The sequence below is a fragment of the Oncorhynchus keta genome, unplaced genomic scaffold, assembly GCF_023373465.1.
Source record: "Oncorhynchus keta strain PuntledgeMale-10-30-2019 unplaced genomic scaffold, Oket_V2 Un_contig_6315_pilon_pilon, whole genome shotgun sequence".
NCBI lineage: Eukaryota > Metazoa > Chordata > Actinopteri > Salmoniformes > Salmonidae > Oncorhynchus > Oncorhynchus keta.
In genome coordinates, this window is record NW_026288790.1 from 55854 (window position 1) to 76218 (window position 20365).

General features: G+C 49.6%; 1 pseudogene; it reads left to right on the forward strand.

The window, feature by feature from the left end:
* LOC118383828 (insulin-like growth factor 1 receptor) overlaps positions 1-8401 on the forward strand; it is a 62324-nt pseudogene extending 53923 nt beyond the window's left edge.
* The last annotated feature ends 11964 nt before the right edge of the window (positions 8402-20365 follow it).

Consider the following 20365-nt stretch of genomic DNA (forward strand, 5'->3'; position numbering starts at 1 on the left):
GACATATCACCTGATAGAGACAGACAGGAAGTACCTGTAGTGACATATCACCTGATAGAGACAGACAGGAAGTACCTGTAGTGACATATCACCTGATAGAGACAGACAGGAAGTACCTGTAGTGACATATCACCTGATAGAGACAGACAGGAAGTACCTGTAGTGACATATCACCTGATAGAGACAGACAGGAAGTACCTGTAGTGACCATATCACCTGATAGAGACAGACAGGAAGTACCTGTAGTGACATATCACCTGATAGAGACAGACAGGAAGTACCTGTAGTGACATATCACCTGATAGAGACAGACAGGAAGTACCTGTAGTGACATATCACCTGATAGAGACAGACAGGAAGTACCTGTAGTGACCATATCACCTGATAGAGACAGACAGGAAGTACCTGTAGTGACCATATCACCTGATAGAGACAGACAGGAAGTACCTGTAGTGACCATATCACCTGATAGAGACAGACAGGAAGTACCTGTAGTGACCATATCACCTGATAGAGACAGACAGGAAGTACCTGTAGTGACCATATCACCTGATAGAGACAGACAGGAAGTACCTGTAGTGACCATATCACCTGATAGAGACAGACAGGAAGTACCTGTAGTGACCATATCACCTGATAGAGACAGACAGGAAGTACCTGTAGTGACCATATCACCTGATAGAGACAGACAGGAAGTACCTGTAGTGACCATATCACCTGATAGAGACAGACAGGAAGTACCTGTAGTGACATATCACCTGATAGAGACAGACAGGAAGTACCTGTAGTGACATATCACCTGATAGAGACAGACAGGAAGTACCTGTAGTGACATATCACCTGATAGAGACAGACAGGAAGTACCTGTAGTGACATATCACCTGATAGAGACAGACAGGAAGTACCTGTAGTGACATATCACCTGATAGAGACAGACAGGAAGTACCTGTAGTGACATATCACCTGATAGAGACAGACAGGAAGTACCTGTAGTGACATATCACCTGATAGAGACAGACAGGAAGTACCTGTAGTGACATATCACCTGATAGAGACAGACAGGAAGTACCTGTAGTGACATATCACCTGATAGAGACAGACAGGAAGTACCTGTAGTGACATATCACCTGATAGAGACAGACAGGAAGTACCTGTAGTGACATATCACCTGATAGAGACAGACAGGAAGTACCTGTAGTGACATATCACCTGATAGAGACAGACAGGAAGTACCTGTAGTGACATATCACCTGACAGAGACAGACAGGAAGTACCTGTAGTGACCATATCACCTGATAGAGACAGACAGGAAGTACCTGTAGAGACATATCACCTGATAGAGACAGACAGGAAGTACCTGTAGTGACCATATCACCTGATAGAGACAGACAGGAAGTACCTGTAGTGACATATCACCTGATAGAGACAGACAGAAGTACCTGTAGTGAAGTACCTGTAGTGACATATCACCTGATAGAGACAGAGAGGAAGTACCTGTAGTGACATATCACCTGATAGAGACAGACAGGAAGTACCTGTAGTGACCATATCACCTGATAGAGACAGAGAGGAAGTACCTGTAGTGACATATCACCTGATAGAGACAGACAGGAAGTACCTGTAGTGACCATATCACCTGATAGAGACAGACAGGAAGTACCTGTAGTGACATATCACCTGATAGAGACAGACAGGAAGTACCTGTAGTGACCATATCACCTGATAGAGACAGACAGGAAGTACCTGTAGTGACAGGTTCTGGGACACTGTGAAGTCCATGGAGAACAAGAGCACCTCCTCCCAGCTGCCCACTGCACTGAGGCTAGGAAACACGGTCTCCACCGATAAATCCATGATTATCGAAAACTTCAATAAGCACTTCTCAACGGCTGGCCATGCCTTCCGCCTGGCTACTCCAACCTCGGCCAACAGCTCCGCCCCCTCGTAGTTCCTCACCCAAGCCTCTCCAGGTTCTCCTTTACCCAGATCCAGATAGCAGATGTTCTGAAAGAGCTGCAAAACCTGGACCCGTACAAATCAGCTGGGCTTGACAATCTGGACCCGCTATTTCTGAAACTATCTGCCGCCATTGTCGCAACCCCTATTACCAGCCTGTTCAACCTCTCTTTCATATCGTCTGAGATCCCCAAGGATTGGAAAGCTGCCGCAGTCATCCCCCTCTTCAAAGGGGAGACACCCTGGACCCAAACTGCTATAGACCTATATCCATCCTGCCCTGCCTATCTAAGGTCTTGAAAGCCAAGTCAACAAACAGGTCACCGACCATCTCGAATCCCACCGTACCTTCTCCGCTGTGCAATCTGGTTTCCGAGCCGGTCACGGGTGCACCTCAGCCACACTCAAGGTACTAAATGATATCATAACCGCCATCGATAAAAGACAGTACTGTGCAGCCGTCTTCATCGACCTCGCCAAGGCTTTCGACTCTGTCAATCACCAAATTCTTATCGGCAGACTCAACAGCCTCGGTTTTTCGGATGACTGCCTTGCCTGGTTCACCAATTACTTTGCAGACAGAGTTCAGTGTGTCAAATCAGAGGGCATGCTGTCCGGTCCTCTGGCAGTCTCTATGGGGGTGCCACAGGGTTCAATTCTCGGGCCGACTCTTTTCTCTGTATATATCAATGATGTTGCTCTTGCTGCGGGCGATTCCCTGATCCACCTCTACGCAGACGACACCATTCTATATACTTTCGGCCCGTCATTGGACACTGTGCTATCCAACCTCCAAACGAGCTTCAATGCCATACAGCACTCCTTCCGTGGCCTCCAACTGCTCTTAAACGCGAGTAAAACCAAATGCATGCTTTTCAACCGATCGCTGCCTGCACCCGCATGCCCGACTAGCATCACCACCCTGGATGGTTCCAACCTTGAATATGTGGACATCTATAAGTACCTAGGTGTCTGGCTAGACTGCAAACTCTCCTTCCAGACTCACATCAAACATCTCCAATCAAAAATCAAATCCAGAGTCGGCTTTCTATTCCGCAACAAAGCCTCCTTCACTCACGCTGCCAAGCTTACCCTAGTAAAACTGACTATCCTACCGATCCTCGACTTCGGCGATGTCATCTACAAAATGGCTTCCAACACTCTACTCAGCAAACTGGATGCAGTCTACCACAGTGCCATCCGTTTTGTCACTAAAGCACCTTATATCACCCACCACTGCGACTTGTATGCTCTAGTCGGCTGGCCCTCACTACATATTCGTCGCCAGACCCACTGGCTCCAGGTCATCTACAAGTCCATGCTAGGTAAAGCTCCGCCTTATCTCAGTTCACTGGTCACGATGGCAACACCCATCCGTAGCACGCGCTCCAGCAGGTGTATCTCACTGATCATCCCTAAAGCCAACACCTCATTTGGCCGCCTTTCGTTCCAGTACTCTGCTGCCTGTGACTGGAACGAATTGCAAAATCGCTGAAGTTGGAGACTTTTATCTCCCTCTCCAACTTCAAACATCAGCTATCCGAGCAGCTAACCGATCGCTGCAGCTGTACATAGTCTATAGGTAAATAGCTCACCCTTTTTCACCTACCTCATTCCCATACTGTTTTTATACTGTTTTTATTTATTTACTTTTCTGCTCTTTTGCACACCAATATCTCTACCTGTACATGCCCATCTGATCATTTATCACTCCAGTGTTAATCTGCAAAATTGTATTATTCGCCTACCTCCTCATGCCTTTTGCACACATTGTATATAGACTGCCCATTTTTTTTTCCTACTGTGTTATTGACTTGCTAATTGTTTACTCCATGTGTAACTCTGTGTTGTCTGTTCACACTGCTATGCTTTATCTTGGCCAGGTCGCAGTTGCAAATGAGAACTTGTTCTCAACTAGCCTACCTGGTTAAATAAAGGTGAAATAAATAAAAAAATAAAATAAAAATATCACCTGATAGAGACCGAGAGGAAGTACCTGTAGTGACATATCACCTGATAGAGACAGAGGAAGTACCTGTAGTGACATATCACCTGATAGAGACAGACAGGACCTGATAGAGACAGACTGTAGTGACCATATCACCTGATAGAGACAGACAGGAAGTACCTGTAGTGACCATATCACCTGATAGAGACAGAGAGTAAGTACCTGTAGTGACATATCACCTGATAGAGACAGACAGGAAGTACCTGTAGTGACCATATCACCTGATAGAGACAGACAGGAAGTACCTGTAGTGACCACATCACCTGATAGAGACAGACAGGAAGTACCTGTAGTGACATATCACCTGATAGAGACAGACAGGAAGTACCTGTAGTGACATATCACCTGATAGAGACAGACAGGAAGTACCTGTAGTGACCATATCACCTGATAGAGACAGACAGGAAGTACCTGTAGTGACATATCACCTGATAGAGACAGACAGGAAGTACCTGTAGTGACATATCACCTGACAGAGACAGACAGGAAGTACCTGTAGTGACCATATCACCTGATAGAGACAGACAGGAAGTACCTGTAGTGACCATATCACCTGATAGAGACAGAGAGTAAGTACCTGTAGTGACATATCACCTGATAGAGACAGACAGGAAGTACCTGTAGTGACTATATCACCTGATAGAGACAGACAGGAAGTACCTGTAGTGACCATATCACCTGATAGAGACAGAGAGGAAGTACCTGTAGTGACATATCACCTGATAGAGACAGAGAGTAAGTACCTGTAGTGACCATATCACCTGATAGAGACAGACAGGAAGTACCTGTAGTGACATATCACCTGATAGAGACAGAGAGTAAGTACCTGTAGTGACTATATCACCTGATAGAGACAGACAGGAAGTACCTGTAGTGACCATATCACCTGATAGAGACAGAGAGTAAGTACCTGTAGTGACCATATCACCTGATAGAGACAGAGAGGAAGTACCTGTAGTGACCATATCACCTGATAGAGACAGACAGGAAGTACCTGTAGTGACATATCACCTGATAGAGACAGAGAGGAAGTACCTGTAGTGACCATATCACCTGATAGAGACAGACAGGAAGTACCTGTAGTGACATATCACCTGATAGAGACAGACAGGAAGTACCTGTAGTGACCATATCACCTGATAGAGACAGACAGGAAGTACCTGTAGTGACCATATCACCTGATAGAGACAGACAGGAAGTACCTGTAGTGACCATATCACCTGATAGAGACAGACAGGAAGTACCTGTAGTGACCATATCACCTGATAGAGACAGAGAGGAAGTACCTGTAGTGACCATATCACCTGATAGGGACAGACAGGAAGTACCTGTAGTGACCATATCACCTGATAGAGACAGACAGGAAGTACCTGTCAGTGACCATATCACCTGATAGAGACAGACAGGAAGTACCTGTAGTGACATATCACCTGATAGAGACAGAGAGGAGGAAGTACCTGTAGTGACATATCACCTGATAGAGACAGACAGGAAGTACCTGTAGTGACCATATCACCTGATAGAGACAGAGAGGAAGTACCTGTAGAGACCATATCCCCTGATAGGTCGTCAGGGTCAGGCTGTGTGGTACTGTGATATAGTTGTCTGTTAACCCTCTCCTCTCCTCCAGTGTATATACCAGATGAATGGGAGGTGTTGAGGGAGAAGATCACGATGAACAGAGAGCTGGGTCAGGGGTCGTTTGGCATGGTGTACGAGGGCGTTGCTAAGGGAGTAGTCAAGGACGAGCCAGAGACGTGTGTGGCCATTAAGACGGTGAACGAGTCTGCCAGCATGAGAGAGAGAATAGAGTTCCTCAATGAAGCTTCTGTCATGAAGGAGTTCAACTGTCATCACGTGGTAAGACACACACACACACACACACACACACACACACACACACACACACACACACACACACAGTGTGGTATGACACAGGACACACACACACACACACACAGTGTGGTATGACACAGGACACACACACACACACACACAGTGTGGTATGACACAGGACACACACACACACAGTGTGGTATGACACAGGACACACACACACACACACACAGTGTGGTATGACACAGGACACACACACACACACAGTGTGGTATGACACAGGACACACACACACACAGTGTGGTACGACACAGGACACACACACACACACACACAGTGTGGTACGACACAGGACACACACACACACAGTGTGGTATGACACAGGACACACACACACACAGTGTGGTATGACACAGGACACACACACACACACAGTGTGGTATGACACAGGACACACACACACACACAGTGTGGTACGACACAGGACACACACACACACAGTGTGGTACGACACAGGACACACACACACACAGTGTGGTACGACACAGGACACACACACACACAGTGTGGTATGACACAGGACACACACACACACACAGTGTGGTACGACACAGGACACACACAATCACAGTGTGGTACGACACAGGACACACACAATCACAGTGTGGTACGACACAGGACACACACAATCACAGTGTGGTACGACACAGGACACACACAATCACAGTGTGGTACGACACAGGACACACACAATCACAGTGTGGTACGACACAGGACACACACAATCACAGTGTGGTACGACACAGGACACACACAATCACAGTGTGGTACGACACAGGACACACACAATCACAGTGTGGTACGACACAGGACACACACAATCACAGTGTGGTACGACACAGGACACACACAATCACAGTGTGGTACGACACAGGACACACACAATCACAGTGTGGTACGACACAGGACACACACAATCACAGTGTGGTACGACATGAAAACACAGCAGACAGATACATTGAGACATAAGGCAATAATACCTGATACTCCACACCCCCTGTCTAAATGTTGACCTGATACTCTACACCCCCTGTCCTGTCTAAATGTTGACCTGATACTCCACACCCCCTGTCTAAATGTTGACCTGATACTCCACACCCCTGTCCTGTCTAAATGTTGACCTGATACTCCACACCCCTGTCCTGTCTAAATGTTGACCTGATACTCTACACCCCCTGTCCTGTCTAAATGTTGACCTGATACTCCACACCCCCTGTCCTGTCTAAATGTTGACCTGATACTCCACACCCCTGTCCTGTCTAAATGTTGACCTGATACTCCACACCCCCTGTCCTGTCTAAATGTTGACCTGATACTCCACACCCCCTGTCTAAATGTTGACCTGATACTCCACACCCCTGTCCTGTCTAAATGTTGACCTGATACTCCACACCCCCTGTCCTGTCTAAATGTTGACCTGATACTCCACACCCCCTGTCTAAATGTTGACCTGATACTCCACACCCCTGTCCTGTCTAAATGTTGACCTGATACCCCCTCCTAAACACCCCCTGTCCTGTCTAAATGTTGACCTGATACTCTACACCCCCTGTCCTGTCTAAATGTTGACCTGTCTAAATGTTGACCTGATACTCCACACCCCCTGTCCTGTCTAAATGTTGACCTGATACTCCACACCCCCTGTCTAAATGTCTAAATGTTGTCCTGATACTCCCCCCCTGTCACACCCCCTGTCCTGTCTAAATGTTGTCCTGATACTCCACACCCCCCTGTCTAAATGTCTAAATGTCCTGACCTGATACTGATACTCCACACCCCCTGTCCTAAATGTCTAAATGTTGTCCTGATACTCCACACCCCCTGTCCTGTCTAAATGTTGACCTGATACTCCACACCCCCTGTCCTGTCTAAATGTTGACCTGATACTCTACACCCCCTGTCCTGTCTAAATGTTGACCTGATACTCCACACCCCCTGTCCTGTCTAAACACCCCCTGTCCTGTCTAAATGTTGACCTGATACTCCCACCCCATGTCCTGTCTAAATGTTGACCTGATACTCCACCCCCCCTGTCTAAACACCCCCCTGTCTAAATGTTGACCTGATACTCCACACCCCCTGTCCTGTCTAAATGTTGTCTAAATGTTGATACTCCACACCCCCTGTCCTGTCTAAATGTTGACCTGATACTCCACACCCCCTGTCCTGTCTAAATGTTGACCTGATACTCCACACCCCCATCCTGTCTAAATGTTGACCTAAATGTTGACCTTGATACTCCACACCCCCTGTCCTGTCTAAATGTTGACCTGATACTCCACACCCCCCTGTTTAATGTTCCTGTGAACAAATAAGGAGCCCACTGATTGTCATTTCAGGATGTGGGCTCTGACCACTGATGTCATTTGTGTGCTGTGATTCGTGCAGGTGCGTCTGCTGGGTGTGGTTTCTCAGGGCCAGCCCACCTTGGTCATCATGGAGCTGATGACTAAAGGAGATCTGAAGAGCCACCTGAGGTCACTACGGGCTAAAGATGTAAGTTACCTATCCGTCATCCTGGCCCCTAACCCCTCATCCTGACCCCTAACCTCTCATCCTGACCCCTAACCTCTCATCCTGACCCCTAACCTCTCATCCTGACCCTAACCTCTCATCCTGACCCTAACCTCTCATCCTAACCCCTCATCCTAACCCCTAACCCCTCATCCTGACCCCTAACCCCTCATCCTGACCCCTAACCCCTCATCCTGACCCCTAACCCCTCATCCTGACCCCTAACCTCTCATCCTGACCCCTAACCTCTCATCCTGACCCCTAACCTCTCATCCTGACCCCTAACCTCTCATCCTAACCCCTCATCCTAACCCCTAACCCCTCATCCTGACCCCTAACCCCTCATCCTGACCCCTAACCCCTCATCCTGACCCCTAACCCCTCATCCTAACCCCTACCGCCTGAGGCCACTAAAAATAATACAATTGTATTTATCACATGCTCCGAATACAACCTTACCTTGAAATGCTTACTTACAAGCCCTTAACCAACAATGCTGTTCAAGAAATAGTTAACAAAATATAATGTAAATAGCCTGGGTGGCCATTAGTTGTTCAGCAGTCTTATGGCTTGGGGTTAAGGAGCCTTTTGGACCTAGATTTGGCGCTCCGGTACCGTGCTGTAGCAGAGAGAACAGTCTTGATTTTGGGTGACTGGAGTTAAAAAAAAACATGGGCCTTCCTCTGACACCGCCTAGTATAGAGGTCCTGGGTGGCAGGGAGCCTGGTATAGAGGTCCTGGGTGGCAGGGAGCCTGGTATAGAGGTCCTGGGTGGCAGGGAGCCTGGTATAGAGGTCCTGGGTGGCAGGGAGCCTGGTATAGAGGTCCTGGGTGGCAGGGAGCCTGGTATAGAGGTCCTGGGTGGCAGGGAGCCTGGTATAGAGGTCCTGGGTGGCATGGAGCCTGGTATAGAGGTCCTGGGTGGCATGGAGCCATGTATAGAGGTCCTGGGTGGCATGGAGCCATGTATAGAGGTCCTGGGTGGCAGGGAGCCTGGTGTAGAGGTCCTGGGTGGCAGGGAGCCTGGTGTAGAGGTCCTGGGTGGCAGGGAGCCTGGTGTGGAGGTCCTGGGTGGCAGGGAGCCTGGTATAGAGGTCCTGGGTGGCAGGGAGCCTGGCGTCGAGGTCCTGGGTGGCAGGGAGCCTGGTATAGAGGTCCTGGGTGGCAGGGAGCCTGGTATAGAGGTCCTGGGTGGCAGGGAGCCTGGTATAGAGGTCCTGGGTGGCAGGGAGCATGGTATAGAGGGGTCCTGGGTGGCAGGGAGCCTGGTATAGAGGTCCTGGGTGGCAGGGAGCCTGGTATAGAGGTCCTGGGTGGCAGGGAGCCTGGTATAGAGGTCCTGGGTGGCAGGGAGCCTGGTATAGAGGTCCTAGAGGGAGCCTGCGTGGCAGGGAGCCTGGTATAGAGGTCCTGGGTGGCAGGGAGCCTGGTATAGAGGTCCTGGGTGGCAGGGAGCCTGGTATAGAGGTCCTGGGTGGCAGGGAGCCTGGTATAGAGGTCCTGGGTGGCAGGGAGCCTGGTATAGAGGTCCTGGGTGGCAGGGAGCCTGGTATAGAGGTCCTGGGTGGCAGGGAGCCTGGTATAGAGGTCCTGGGTGGCAGGGAGCCTGGTATAGAGGTCCTGGGTGGCAGGGAGCCTGGCGTAGAGGTCCTGGGTGGCAGGGAGCCTGGCGTAGAGGTCCTGGGTGGCAGGGAGCCTGGCGTAGAGGTCCTGGGTGGCAGGGAGCCTGGCGTAGAGGTCCTGGGTGGCAGGGAGCCTGGCGTAGAGGTCCTGGGTGGCAGGGAGCCTGGCGTCGAGGTCCTGGGTGGCAGGGAGCCTGGTATAGAGGTCCTGGGTGGCAGGGAGCCTGTCGTCGAGGTCCTGGGTGGCAGGGAGCCTGGTATAGAGGTCCTGGGTGGCAGGGAGCCTGGTGTAGAGGTCCTGGGTGGCAGGGAGCCTGGTGTAGAGGTCCTGGGTGGCAGGGAGCCTGGTGTAGAGGTCCTGGGTGGCAGGGAGCCTGGTGTAGAGGTCCTGGGTGGCAGGGAGCCTGGTATAGAGGTCCTGGGTGGCAGGGAGCCTGGTATAGAGGTCCTGGGTGGCAGGGAGCCTGGTATAGAGGTCCTGGGTGGCAGGGAGCCTGGTATAGAGGTCCTGGGTGGCAGGGAGCCTGGTATAGAGGTCCTGGGTGGCAGGGAGCCTGGTATAGAGGTCCTGGGTGGCAGGGAGCCGAGGTCCTGGGTGGCAGGGAGCCTGGTATAGAGGTCTGGGTGGCAGGGAGCCTGGTATAGAGGTCCTGGGTGGCAGGGAGCCTGGCGTGGCAGGAGGCGATGTCCTGGGTGGCAGGGAGCCTGGTGTAGAGGTCCTGGGTGGCAGGGAGGGGAGCCTGGCAGGGAGGTATGGCAGGGAGCCTGGAGGTCCTGGGTGGCAGGGAGCCTGGTATAGAGGTCCTGGGTGGCAGGGAGCCTGGTATAGAGGTCCTGGGTGGCAGGGAGCCTGGTATAGAGGTCCTGGGTGGCAGGGAGCCTGGTATAGAGGTCCTGGGTGGCAGGGAGCCTGGCGTCGAGGTCCTGGGTGGCAGGGAGCCTGGTATAGAGGTCCTGGGTGGCAGGGAGCCTGGTATAGAGGTCCTGGGTGGCAGGGAGCCTGGTATAGAGGTCCTGGGTGGCAGGGAGCCTGGTATAGAGGTCCTGGGTGGCAGGGAGCCTGGTATAGAGGTCCTGGGTGGCAGGGAGCCTGTCGTCGAGGTCCTGGGTGGCAGGGAGCCTGGTGTCGAGGTCCTGGGTGGCAGGGAGCCTGTCGTCGAGGTCCTGGGTGGCAGGGAGCCTGTCGTCGAGGTCCTGGGTGGCAGGGAGCCTGGTATAGAGGTCCTGGGTGGCAGGGAGCCTGGTATAGAGGTCCTGGGTGGCAGGGAGCCTGGTATAATATAATAATAATATATATGCCATTTAGCAGACGCTTTTATCCAAAGCGACTTACAGTCATGTGTGCATACATTCTACGTATGGGTGGTCCTGGGAATCAGGGGAACCCACTACCCTGGCGTTACAAGCGCCATGCTCTACCAACTGTGCTACAGAAGGACCACCCATACGGTGGACCACCCTGGTATAAGAGGTCCTGGGTGGCAGGGAGCCTGGTGTAGAGGTCCTGGGTGGCAGGGAGCCTGGTGTAGAGGTCCTGGGTGGCAGGGAGCCTGGTGTAGAGGTCCTGGGTGGCAGGGAGCCTGGCGTAGAGGTCCTGGGTGGCAGGGAGCCTGGTGTAGAGGTCCTGGGTGGCAGGGAGCCTGGCGTAGAGGTCCTGGGTGGCAGGGAGCATGGTGTAGAGGTCCTGGGTGGCAGGGAGCCTGGTGTCGAGGTCCTGGGTGGCAGGGAGCCTGGCCCCAGGGATGTACTGGGCCATACGCACTACCCTCTAGCGTCTTGTGGTCGGACGCTGAGCAGTTGCAATACCAGGCAGTGATGCAACCGGTCTGGATGCTCTCGATGGTGCAGCTGTATAACTTTTTGAGGACGTTGTCGTGCCCTCTTCATGACTGTCTTGGAGAGCAAGGAATTTGAATGTCTTGACTCGCTCCACTACCGCCCTGTCCATGTGAATGGGGGCATGTTCTGCCCTCCTTTTCCTGTAGTCCATGATAATCTCTTTAGCCTTTGTCTGGCTCACGTTGAGGGAGAGGTTGTTATCCTGGCACCACACTGCCAGGTCTCTGACCTCCTCCCTATAGGCTGTCTCATCGTTGTCTGTAATCAGGCCTACCACCGTTGTCGTCAGCAAACTTAATGATGGCGTTCGAGTCGTGGGGGACTAAACAGGAGGTGCTAAGCACGCACCCCTGTGGGGCGCCCGTGTTGAGGATCAGCGTGGCAGATGTGTTGTTTCCTACCCTTACCACCTGGGGGCAGCCCGTCAGGAAGTCCAGGATCCAGTTGCAGAGGGAGGTGTTTAGTCCCACGGTCCTTAGCCTAGTGTTGAGCTTTGTGGGAACTATGGTGTTGAATTCTCACGTAAGTGTTCCTTTTGTCCACGTGAGAGAGTGCAGTGTGGAGTGAAATTGAGATTGTGTCATCTGTGGATCTGTTAGGGAGGTATGCAAATTGGAGTGGGATGATGGTGTTGACGTGAGCCATGACCAGCCTTTCAATACACTTCATGGCTGCCGATGTGAGTGCTACGGGGCTGTAGTCATTTAGGCAGGCAGGTGAATGTCAGTGAAGACACTTGCCAGTTGGTCCGTGTATGCTCTGAGTACACATCCGAGTAATCTGTCTGGCCCCGCGGACTTGGGAATGTTGACCTGTTTAAAGGTTTTGCTCACATTGGCTACGGAGAGCGTGATTACACAGTTGTCCGGGAACAGATGGTGCTCTAATGCATGCTTCAGTGTTGCTTGCCTCGAAGCGAGAATAAAAGGCATTTAGCTGGTCTGGTTGGCACGCTTCACTGGGCAGCTCGCGGTTTCCCTTTGTAGTCCGTAATCGTTCCACATTCGACGAGCGTCAGCGGCAAGGTAGCCTAGTGGTTAGAGCGTTGGACTAGTAACCGGAAGGTTGCAAACCCCCGAGCTGACAAGGTACAAATCTGTCGTTCTGCCCCTGAACAGGCAGTTAACCCACTGTTCCTAGGCTGTCATTGAAAATAAGAATTTGTTCTTAACTGACTTGCCTAGTTAAATAAAGGTAAAATAAAATAGTAGGATTCAGTCTTAGTCCTGGGTTTCCCTTTGTAGTCTGTAATAGCTTGCAAGCCCTGCCACAACCGACAAGCATCAGAGCTGGTGGAGTAGGATTCAATCTTAGTCCTGTATTGACTCATCCAGTGAAGCGTGCCAACCAGACCAGCTAAATGCCTTTTATTCTCGCTTCGAGGCAAGCAACACTGAAGCATGCATTAGAGCACCAGCTGTTCCCGGACAACTGTGTAATCACACTCTACGTAGCCAATGTGAGCAAAACCTTTAAACAGGTCAACATTCACAAGTCCGCGGGGCCAGACAGATTACTCGGATATGTACTTCTTTGGACACTGTGTTAACTAACCTCCAGATGCCATACAACTCTCCTTACGTGGCCTCCAACTGCTCTTAAATGCAAGTAAAACTAAATGCATGCTCTTTAACCGATCAATGCCCGCCCGTCAAGCATCGCTACAAGGGACGGTTCTGACTTAGAATATGTGGACAACTACAAATACCTAGGTGTCTGGTTGGACTGTAAACTCTCCTTCCAGACTCACATCAAGCATCTCCATTTTGCAACAAAGCATCCTTCACTCAAGCTGCTTAACATACCCTCGTAAAACTGACTATTCTACCGCTCCTTGACTTCGGCGATGTCATTTATAAAATAGCTCCCAACACTGACTGCATCCAATTTGCTGAGTAATCACAGTGCCATCCGTTTTGTCACCAAAGCCCCATATACTACCCACCACTGCAACCTGTACGCTCTCGTTGGCTGCCCCTCGCTTCATATTCGTCGCAAAACCCCTGGGTCCAGGTCATCTAAGTCTCTGCTAGGTAAAGCTCCACCTTATCTCAGCTCACTGGTCACCATAGCAGCTCCCACCCGTAGCACGCACTCCAGCAGGTATATTTCACTGGTCACCCCCAAAGCCAATTCCTCCTTTGGTCGTCTTTCCTTCCAGTTCTCTGCTGCCAATGACTGGAACGAAAGTCTATATACAGTGTGTGCAAATGAGGTAAGATTTGGGAGGTAAGGTAATAAATAGGCCGTAGTGGTGAAGTAATTACAATTTAGCAATTAAACACTGGGGTGATAGATGTGCAGAAGATGAATGTGCAAGTAGAGATACTGGGGTGCAAAGGAGCAAGATAAATAAATAAATACAGTATGGGGATGAGGTAGTTGGATGGGCTATTTACAGATGGGCTATGTACAGGTGCAGTGATCCGTGAGCTGATCTGACAGCTGGTGCTTAACGTTAGTGAGGGAGATATGAGTCTCCAGCTTCAGTGATTTTTGCAATTCGTTCCAGTCATTGGCAGCTCACGGATCACTGCACCTGTACATTTGCACACACTGTTTATAACGCTTTGTTTTGACACACTGCTCAAAAAAATAAAGGGAACACTTAAACAACACAATGTAACTCCAAGTCAATCACACTTCTGTGAAATCAAACTGTCCACTTAGGAAGCAACACTGATTGACAATAAATGTCACATGCTGTTGTGCAAATGGAATAGACAACAGGTGGAAATTATAGGCATTTAGCAAGACACCCCCAATAAAGGAGTGGTTCTGCAGGTGGTAACCACAGACCACTTCTCAGTTCCTATGCTTCCTGGCTGATGTTTTGGTCACTTTTGAATGCTGGTGGGGCTTTCACTCTAGTGGTAGCATGAGACGGAGTCTACAACCCACGCAAGTGGCTCAGGTAGTGCAGCTCATCCAGGATGGCACATCAATGCGAGCTGTGGCAAGAAGGTTTGCTGTGTCTGTCAGCGTAGTGTCCAGAGCATGGAGGTGCTAATGTGCCACAAATGTGCATGTGTCTGCTCAAACGGTCAGAAACAGCATCCCTGTATCTCCATCACGAATCCTCACAAGGTCCCCTGAACTACATCTCCAAGAATCCTCACAAGGCCCCTGAACTACATCCCCTGTATCTCCATCCTTACGAATCCTCACAAGGCCCCCTGAACTACATCCCTGTATCTCCATCCTTACGAATCCCCACAAGGCCCCTGAACTACACCCCTGTATCTCCATCTCTACGAATCCTCACAAGGCCCCTGAACTACATCCCTGTATCTCCATCCTTACGAATCCCTCACAAGGCCCCTGAACTACATCTCCATCTCTTACGAATCCTCACAAGGCCCCTGAACTACATCTCCATCCTTACGAATCCTCACAAGGTCCCCTGAACTACATCTCCATCCTGAATCCTCACAAGGCCCCTCCATCTCCATCCTTACGAATCCTCACAAGGCCCCCTGAACTACATCTCCATCCTTACGAATCTCACAAGGCCCCTGAACTACATCTCCCTGTATCTCCATCTTACGAATCTCACAAGGCCCCTGAACTACATCCCTGTATCTCCATCCTTAGGCCCCCTGAACTACATCCCTGTATCTCCACAAGGCCCCCTGAACTACATCCCCTGTATCTCCATCCTTACGAATCCTCACAAGGCCCCCTGAACTACATCCCTGTATCCATTACGAATCCTCACAAGGCCCCCTGAACTACATCCCTGTATCTCCATCTTACGAATCCTCACAAGGCCCCCTGAACTACATCCCTGTATCTCCATCCTTACGAATCCTCACAAGGCCCCCTGAACTACATCCCTGTATCTCCATCTCTACGAATCCTCACAAGGCCCCCTGAACTACATCCCTGTATATCTCCATCTCTACGAATCTCACAAGGCCCCTGAACTACATCCCCTGTATCTCCATCCTTGAACACATCTCCTGTATCTCCTCACAAGGCCCCTGAACTACACATCCCCTCAAGGCCCCTGAACTACATCCCTGTATCATCTCTACGAATCCTCACAAGGCCCTGAACTACATCTCCTGTATCTCCATCTCTATTAATCTTATCCTCACAAGGCCCCTGAACTACATCTCTGTATCCATTCATTTAATCCTCACAAGGCCCCTGAACTACATCCCTGTATTCATCTACGACCCTCTCAAGGCTCCCTGAACTACATTCCATCTCCTCACAAGGCCCCTGAACTACATCTCCTGTATCTCCATCCTTACTCCTCACAAGGCCCCTGAACTACATCTCCTGTATCCCTACATCTCACAAGGCTCCCTGAACTACATCTCCTGTATCTATCTCACGAACTCACAAGGCCCCCTGAACTACATCCCTGTATCTCCATCTCTACGAATCCTCACAAGGCCCTCTGAACTACATCCCTGTATCTCCATCCTTACGAATCCTCACAAGGCCCCTGAACTACATCCCTGTATTCCATCTACGAATCACAAGGCCCCTGAACTACATCCCTGTATCTCCATCTCTACGAATCCTCACAAGGCCCCTGAACTATCCCTGTATTCCATCTCCTGTAATCTCAATCCCTGAACTACATCTCCATCCTTACGAATCCTCACAAGGCCCCCTGAACTCCTGTATTCTCATCTCCCCTCTGAACTACATCCCTGTCTCCATCCTACGAATCCTCACAAGGCCCCTGAACTACATCCCCTCCATCTCTTACGAATTCTCACAAGGCCCCCTGAATTCACATCCCTGTATTCTCCATCTCTACGAATCCTCACAAGGCCCCTGAACTACATCCCTGTATTCTCCATCTTACGAATTCTCACAAGGCCCTCTGAACTACATCTCCTGTATCTCCATCCTACGAATCCTCACAAGGCTCCCTGAACTACATATCCTGTATTCCATCTCTACGAATCTCACAAGGCCTCTGAACTACATCCCTGTATCATAAATCTCATCCTCTACGAATCCTCACAAGGCCCATTCTCTGAACTACATCTCCATCCTTACGAATCCTCACAAGGCCCCTGAACTACATCCCCTGTATCTCCATCTTACGAATCCTCACAAGGCCCTCTGAACTACATCCCTGTATCTCCATCCTTACGAATCCTCACAAGGCCCCTGAACTACATCCCTGTATTCTCCATCTCATGAACCCTCACAAGGCCCTCTGAACTACATCCCTGTATTCCATCTCTACGAATTCCTCACAAGGCTCCCCTGAACTCACATCTCCTGTATCTCCATCTCTACGAATCCTCACAAGGCCCCTGAACTACATCCCTGTATCTCCATCTCTACGAACCTCACAAGGCCCCTGAACTACATCTCCATCTTACGAATCCTCACAAGGCCCCTGAACTACATCCCTGTATCTCCATCCTAATCTCACAAGGCTCCCTGAACTACATCCCTGTATCTCCATCCATGACCTCACAAGGCCCTGAACTACATCTCCTGTATCTCCATCCTTACGAATCTCGCAAGGCCCCTGAACTATCATCTCTGTATCCATCTCATGAATCCTCACAAGGCTCCCTGAACTACATCTCTGTATCTCATCATTCTACGAATCTCACAAGGCCCCTGAACTACATCTCTGTATTCCATCCACGAATCTCACAAGGTCCCTGAACTACATCCCCTGTATTCCATCTCATTTATGAATCTCAAGGCCCTGAACTACATTCCCTGTATTCATCTCTACGAACTCACAAGGCCCTGAACTACATCTCCATCTCTACGAATCTCACAAGGCCCCTGAACTACATTCTGTATTCTATCTCTAAGAATCCTCACAAGGCCCCTGAACTACATCTCTGTATTCTCATCTCATTAACTCACAAGGCCCCTGAACTACATCCCTGTATTCATCCCATGAATCTCACAAGGCCCCTGAATTCATCTCTGCATTCCATCTCTACGAATTCACAAGGCCTTTCTGAACTACATCCCTGTATTCTATCTCTATTAATCTCACAAGGCCCCTGAACTACATCCCTGTATTCCATCTCTACGAATCTCACAAGTGTCTCTGAACTACATCTCCTGTATTCCATCTCTACGAATCTCTCAAGGCCTCTGAACTACATTCCTGTATTCCATCTCTACGAATCTCACAAGGCCCCTGAATTCATATCCTCCATTTGAAGTGCCCCTTGAATCTACATCTCATTTAATCACAAGGCCTCTGAACTTCATCCACTGTATCTCCATCTCTACGAATCCTCTCTGAACAAGCATGCTCCATCTTTGAACTCACAATCTCCTGTATTTCTCTACGAATCCTCACAAGGCCCCTGAATTCTTATCCTTGTAGGCTCCATCCTTACGAATCTCTCAAGGCCCCCTGAACTACATCCCTGTATTCTTATCTCATTTAATTCCCTGAACTACATCCCCTATTCATCCTGAACCTCAGTCTCTGAACTACATTCCATCTCTTAATCCTCACAAGGCCCTGAACTACATCCCCTGTATCTCCATCTTACGAATCTCACAAGGCCCCTGAACTACATCCCTGTATCTCCATCTTACGAATCCTCACAAGTGCCCCTGAACTACATCTCCATCTATCTCTACGAATCCTCACAAGGCCCCCTGAACTACATCCCCATCCTCTCCATGAATCCTCACAAGGCCCCTGAACTCACATCCCTTGTATTCTTATCTCGAATCCTCACAAGGCCCCCTGAACTACATCTCCTGTATTCTATCTCACGATCCCTATAAGGCCTCTGAATTCATATCCCTGTATTCCATCCCTGAACTATTAATTCCTCACAAGGCTCCCTGAACTCACATCCCTGTATTCTCCATCTCTTACGAATCCTCACAAGGCTCCCTGAACTACATCTCCTATCTCTACGGACCCTCACAAGGCCCCCTGAATTCACATCCCCTGTATCTCCATCCTTACGAATCCCTCACAAGGCCCCTGAACTACATCCCTGTATTTCCATCTCTACGAATCCTCAAGGGAACTACATCCCTGAATCTACATCCTTTCATCGAATCCTCACAAGGCCCCTGAACTACATCCCTGTATCTCCATCTCTAAGAATTCTCACAAGGCCTCTGAACCATATCCCTGTATTCCATCTCACGAATCTCACAAGGCTCCCTGAACTACATTCCCCATCTCTACGAATCTCTCAAGGCTCCCTGAACTACATCTCCATATCTCGAATCCTCACAAGGCCCCTGAACTACATCCTCTGTATTCCATCCTACGTCTCCTGAACTCATATCCCTGTATTCTATCTCTATGAATCCTCACAAGGCCCTGAACTACATCCCTGTATCTCCATCCTACGTAATCTCACAAGGCCTCCTGAACTACATCCCCTGTATTCCATCCATTACATTCTTCAAGGCCCCTGAACTACATCCCCTCTATCTCTACGAATCCTCACAAGGCCTCTGAACTACATTCCATTCTTACGATCCTCACAAGGCCCCTGAACTACATCCCATCTCCATCTCATGAATCCTCGCCTCTGAACTACATTCTGTATCTCATTTATCTCTCACAAGGCTCCCTGAACTCACATCCCTGTATTCATCCTTACGACCTCACAAGGCCTCTGAACTACATCCCCTGTATCTCCATCCTTACGAATCCTCACAAGGCCCCTGAACTACATCATCCTGTATCTCCATCTCTTACTACAATTCTCTCAAGGCCTCTGAACTACATCTCCATCCTACCAACCTCACAAGGCCCCTGAACTCATCCCTGTATTCTCCATCTCATTAATCTCACAAGGCCTCTTGAACTACATCCCCTGTATTCTCCATCCTACGAATCCTCACAAGGCTCCCTGAATTATATCCCTGTATTCTATCTCTACTAATTCACAAGGCCCTGAACTACATCTCTGTATTCTATCTACGAATCTCACAAGGCTCCCCTGAACTACATATCTCCCATCTCTATACAAATCCTCACTGAACTAAGGCTCCCTGAACTACATCCCTGTATCTCCATCTCTTACGAATCTCTCACAAGGCTCCCTGAACTACATCTCCATCCCATCTCTAATCCTCACAAGGCCCCTGAACTACATCTCTGTATTCATCTCATGAACTCTCACAAGGCCCCTGAACTACATCCCTCCATCTCTACGAATCTCACAAGGGGCTCCCTGAACTACATTCTCCATCTCTATTTAATCTCACAAGGCCCTGAACTACATTCTATCTGTACGAATCTCACAAGTGCCTCTGAACTACATCCCTGTATCTCTCTATTGAATTCACAAGGCTCCTGAACTACATCTCCCTGTATTCTATCTATACGAATTCTCACAAGGCCCCTGAACTACATTCTGTAATCTACGAATCTCACAAGGCCCCTGAACTACATCTCCATCCTACGAATCCCTCACAAGGTCTCTGAATTCATCTCCTGTATTCTTATCTCTTACGAATCCTCACAAGGCTCCCTGAACTACATCTCATCTCTATCTAATTCTCACAAGTCTCTGAACTACATCCCTGTATCTCCATCTCA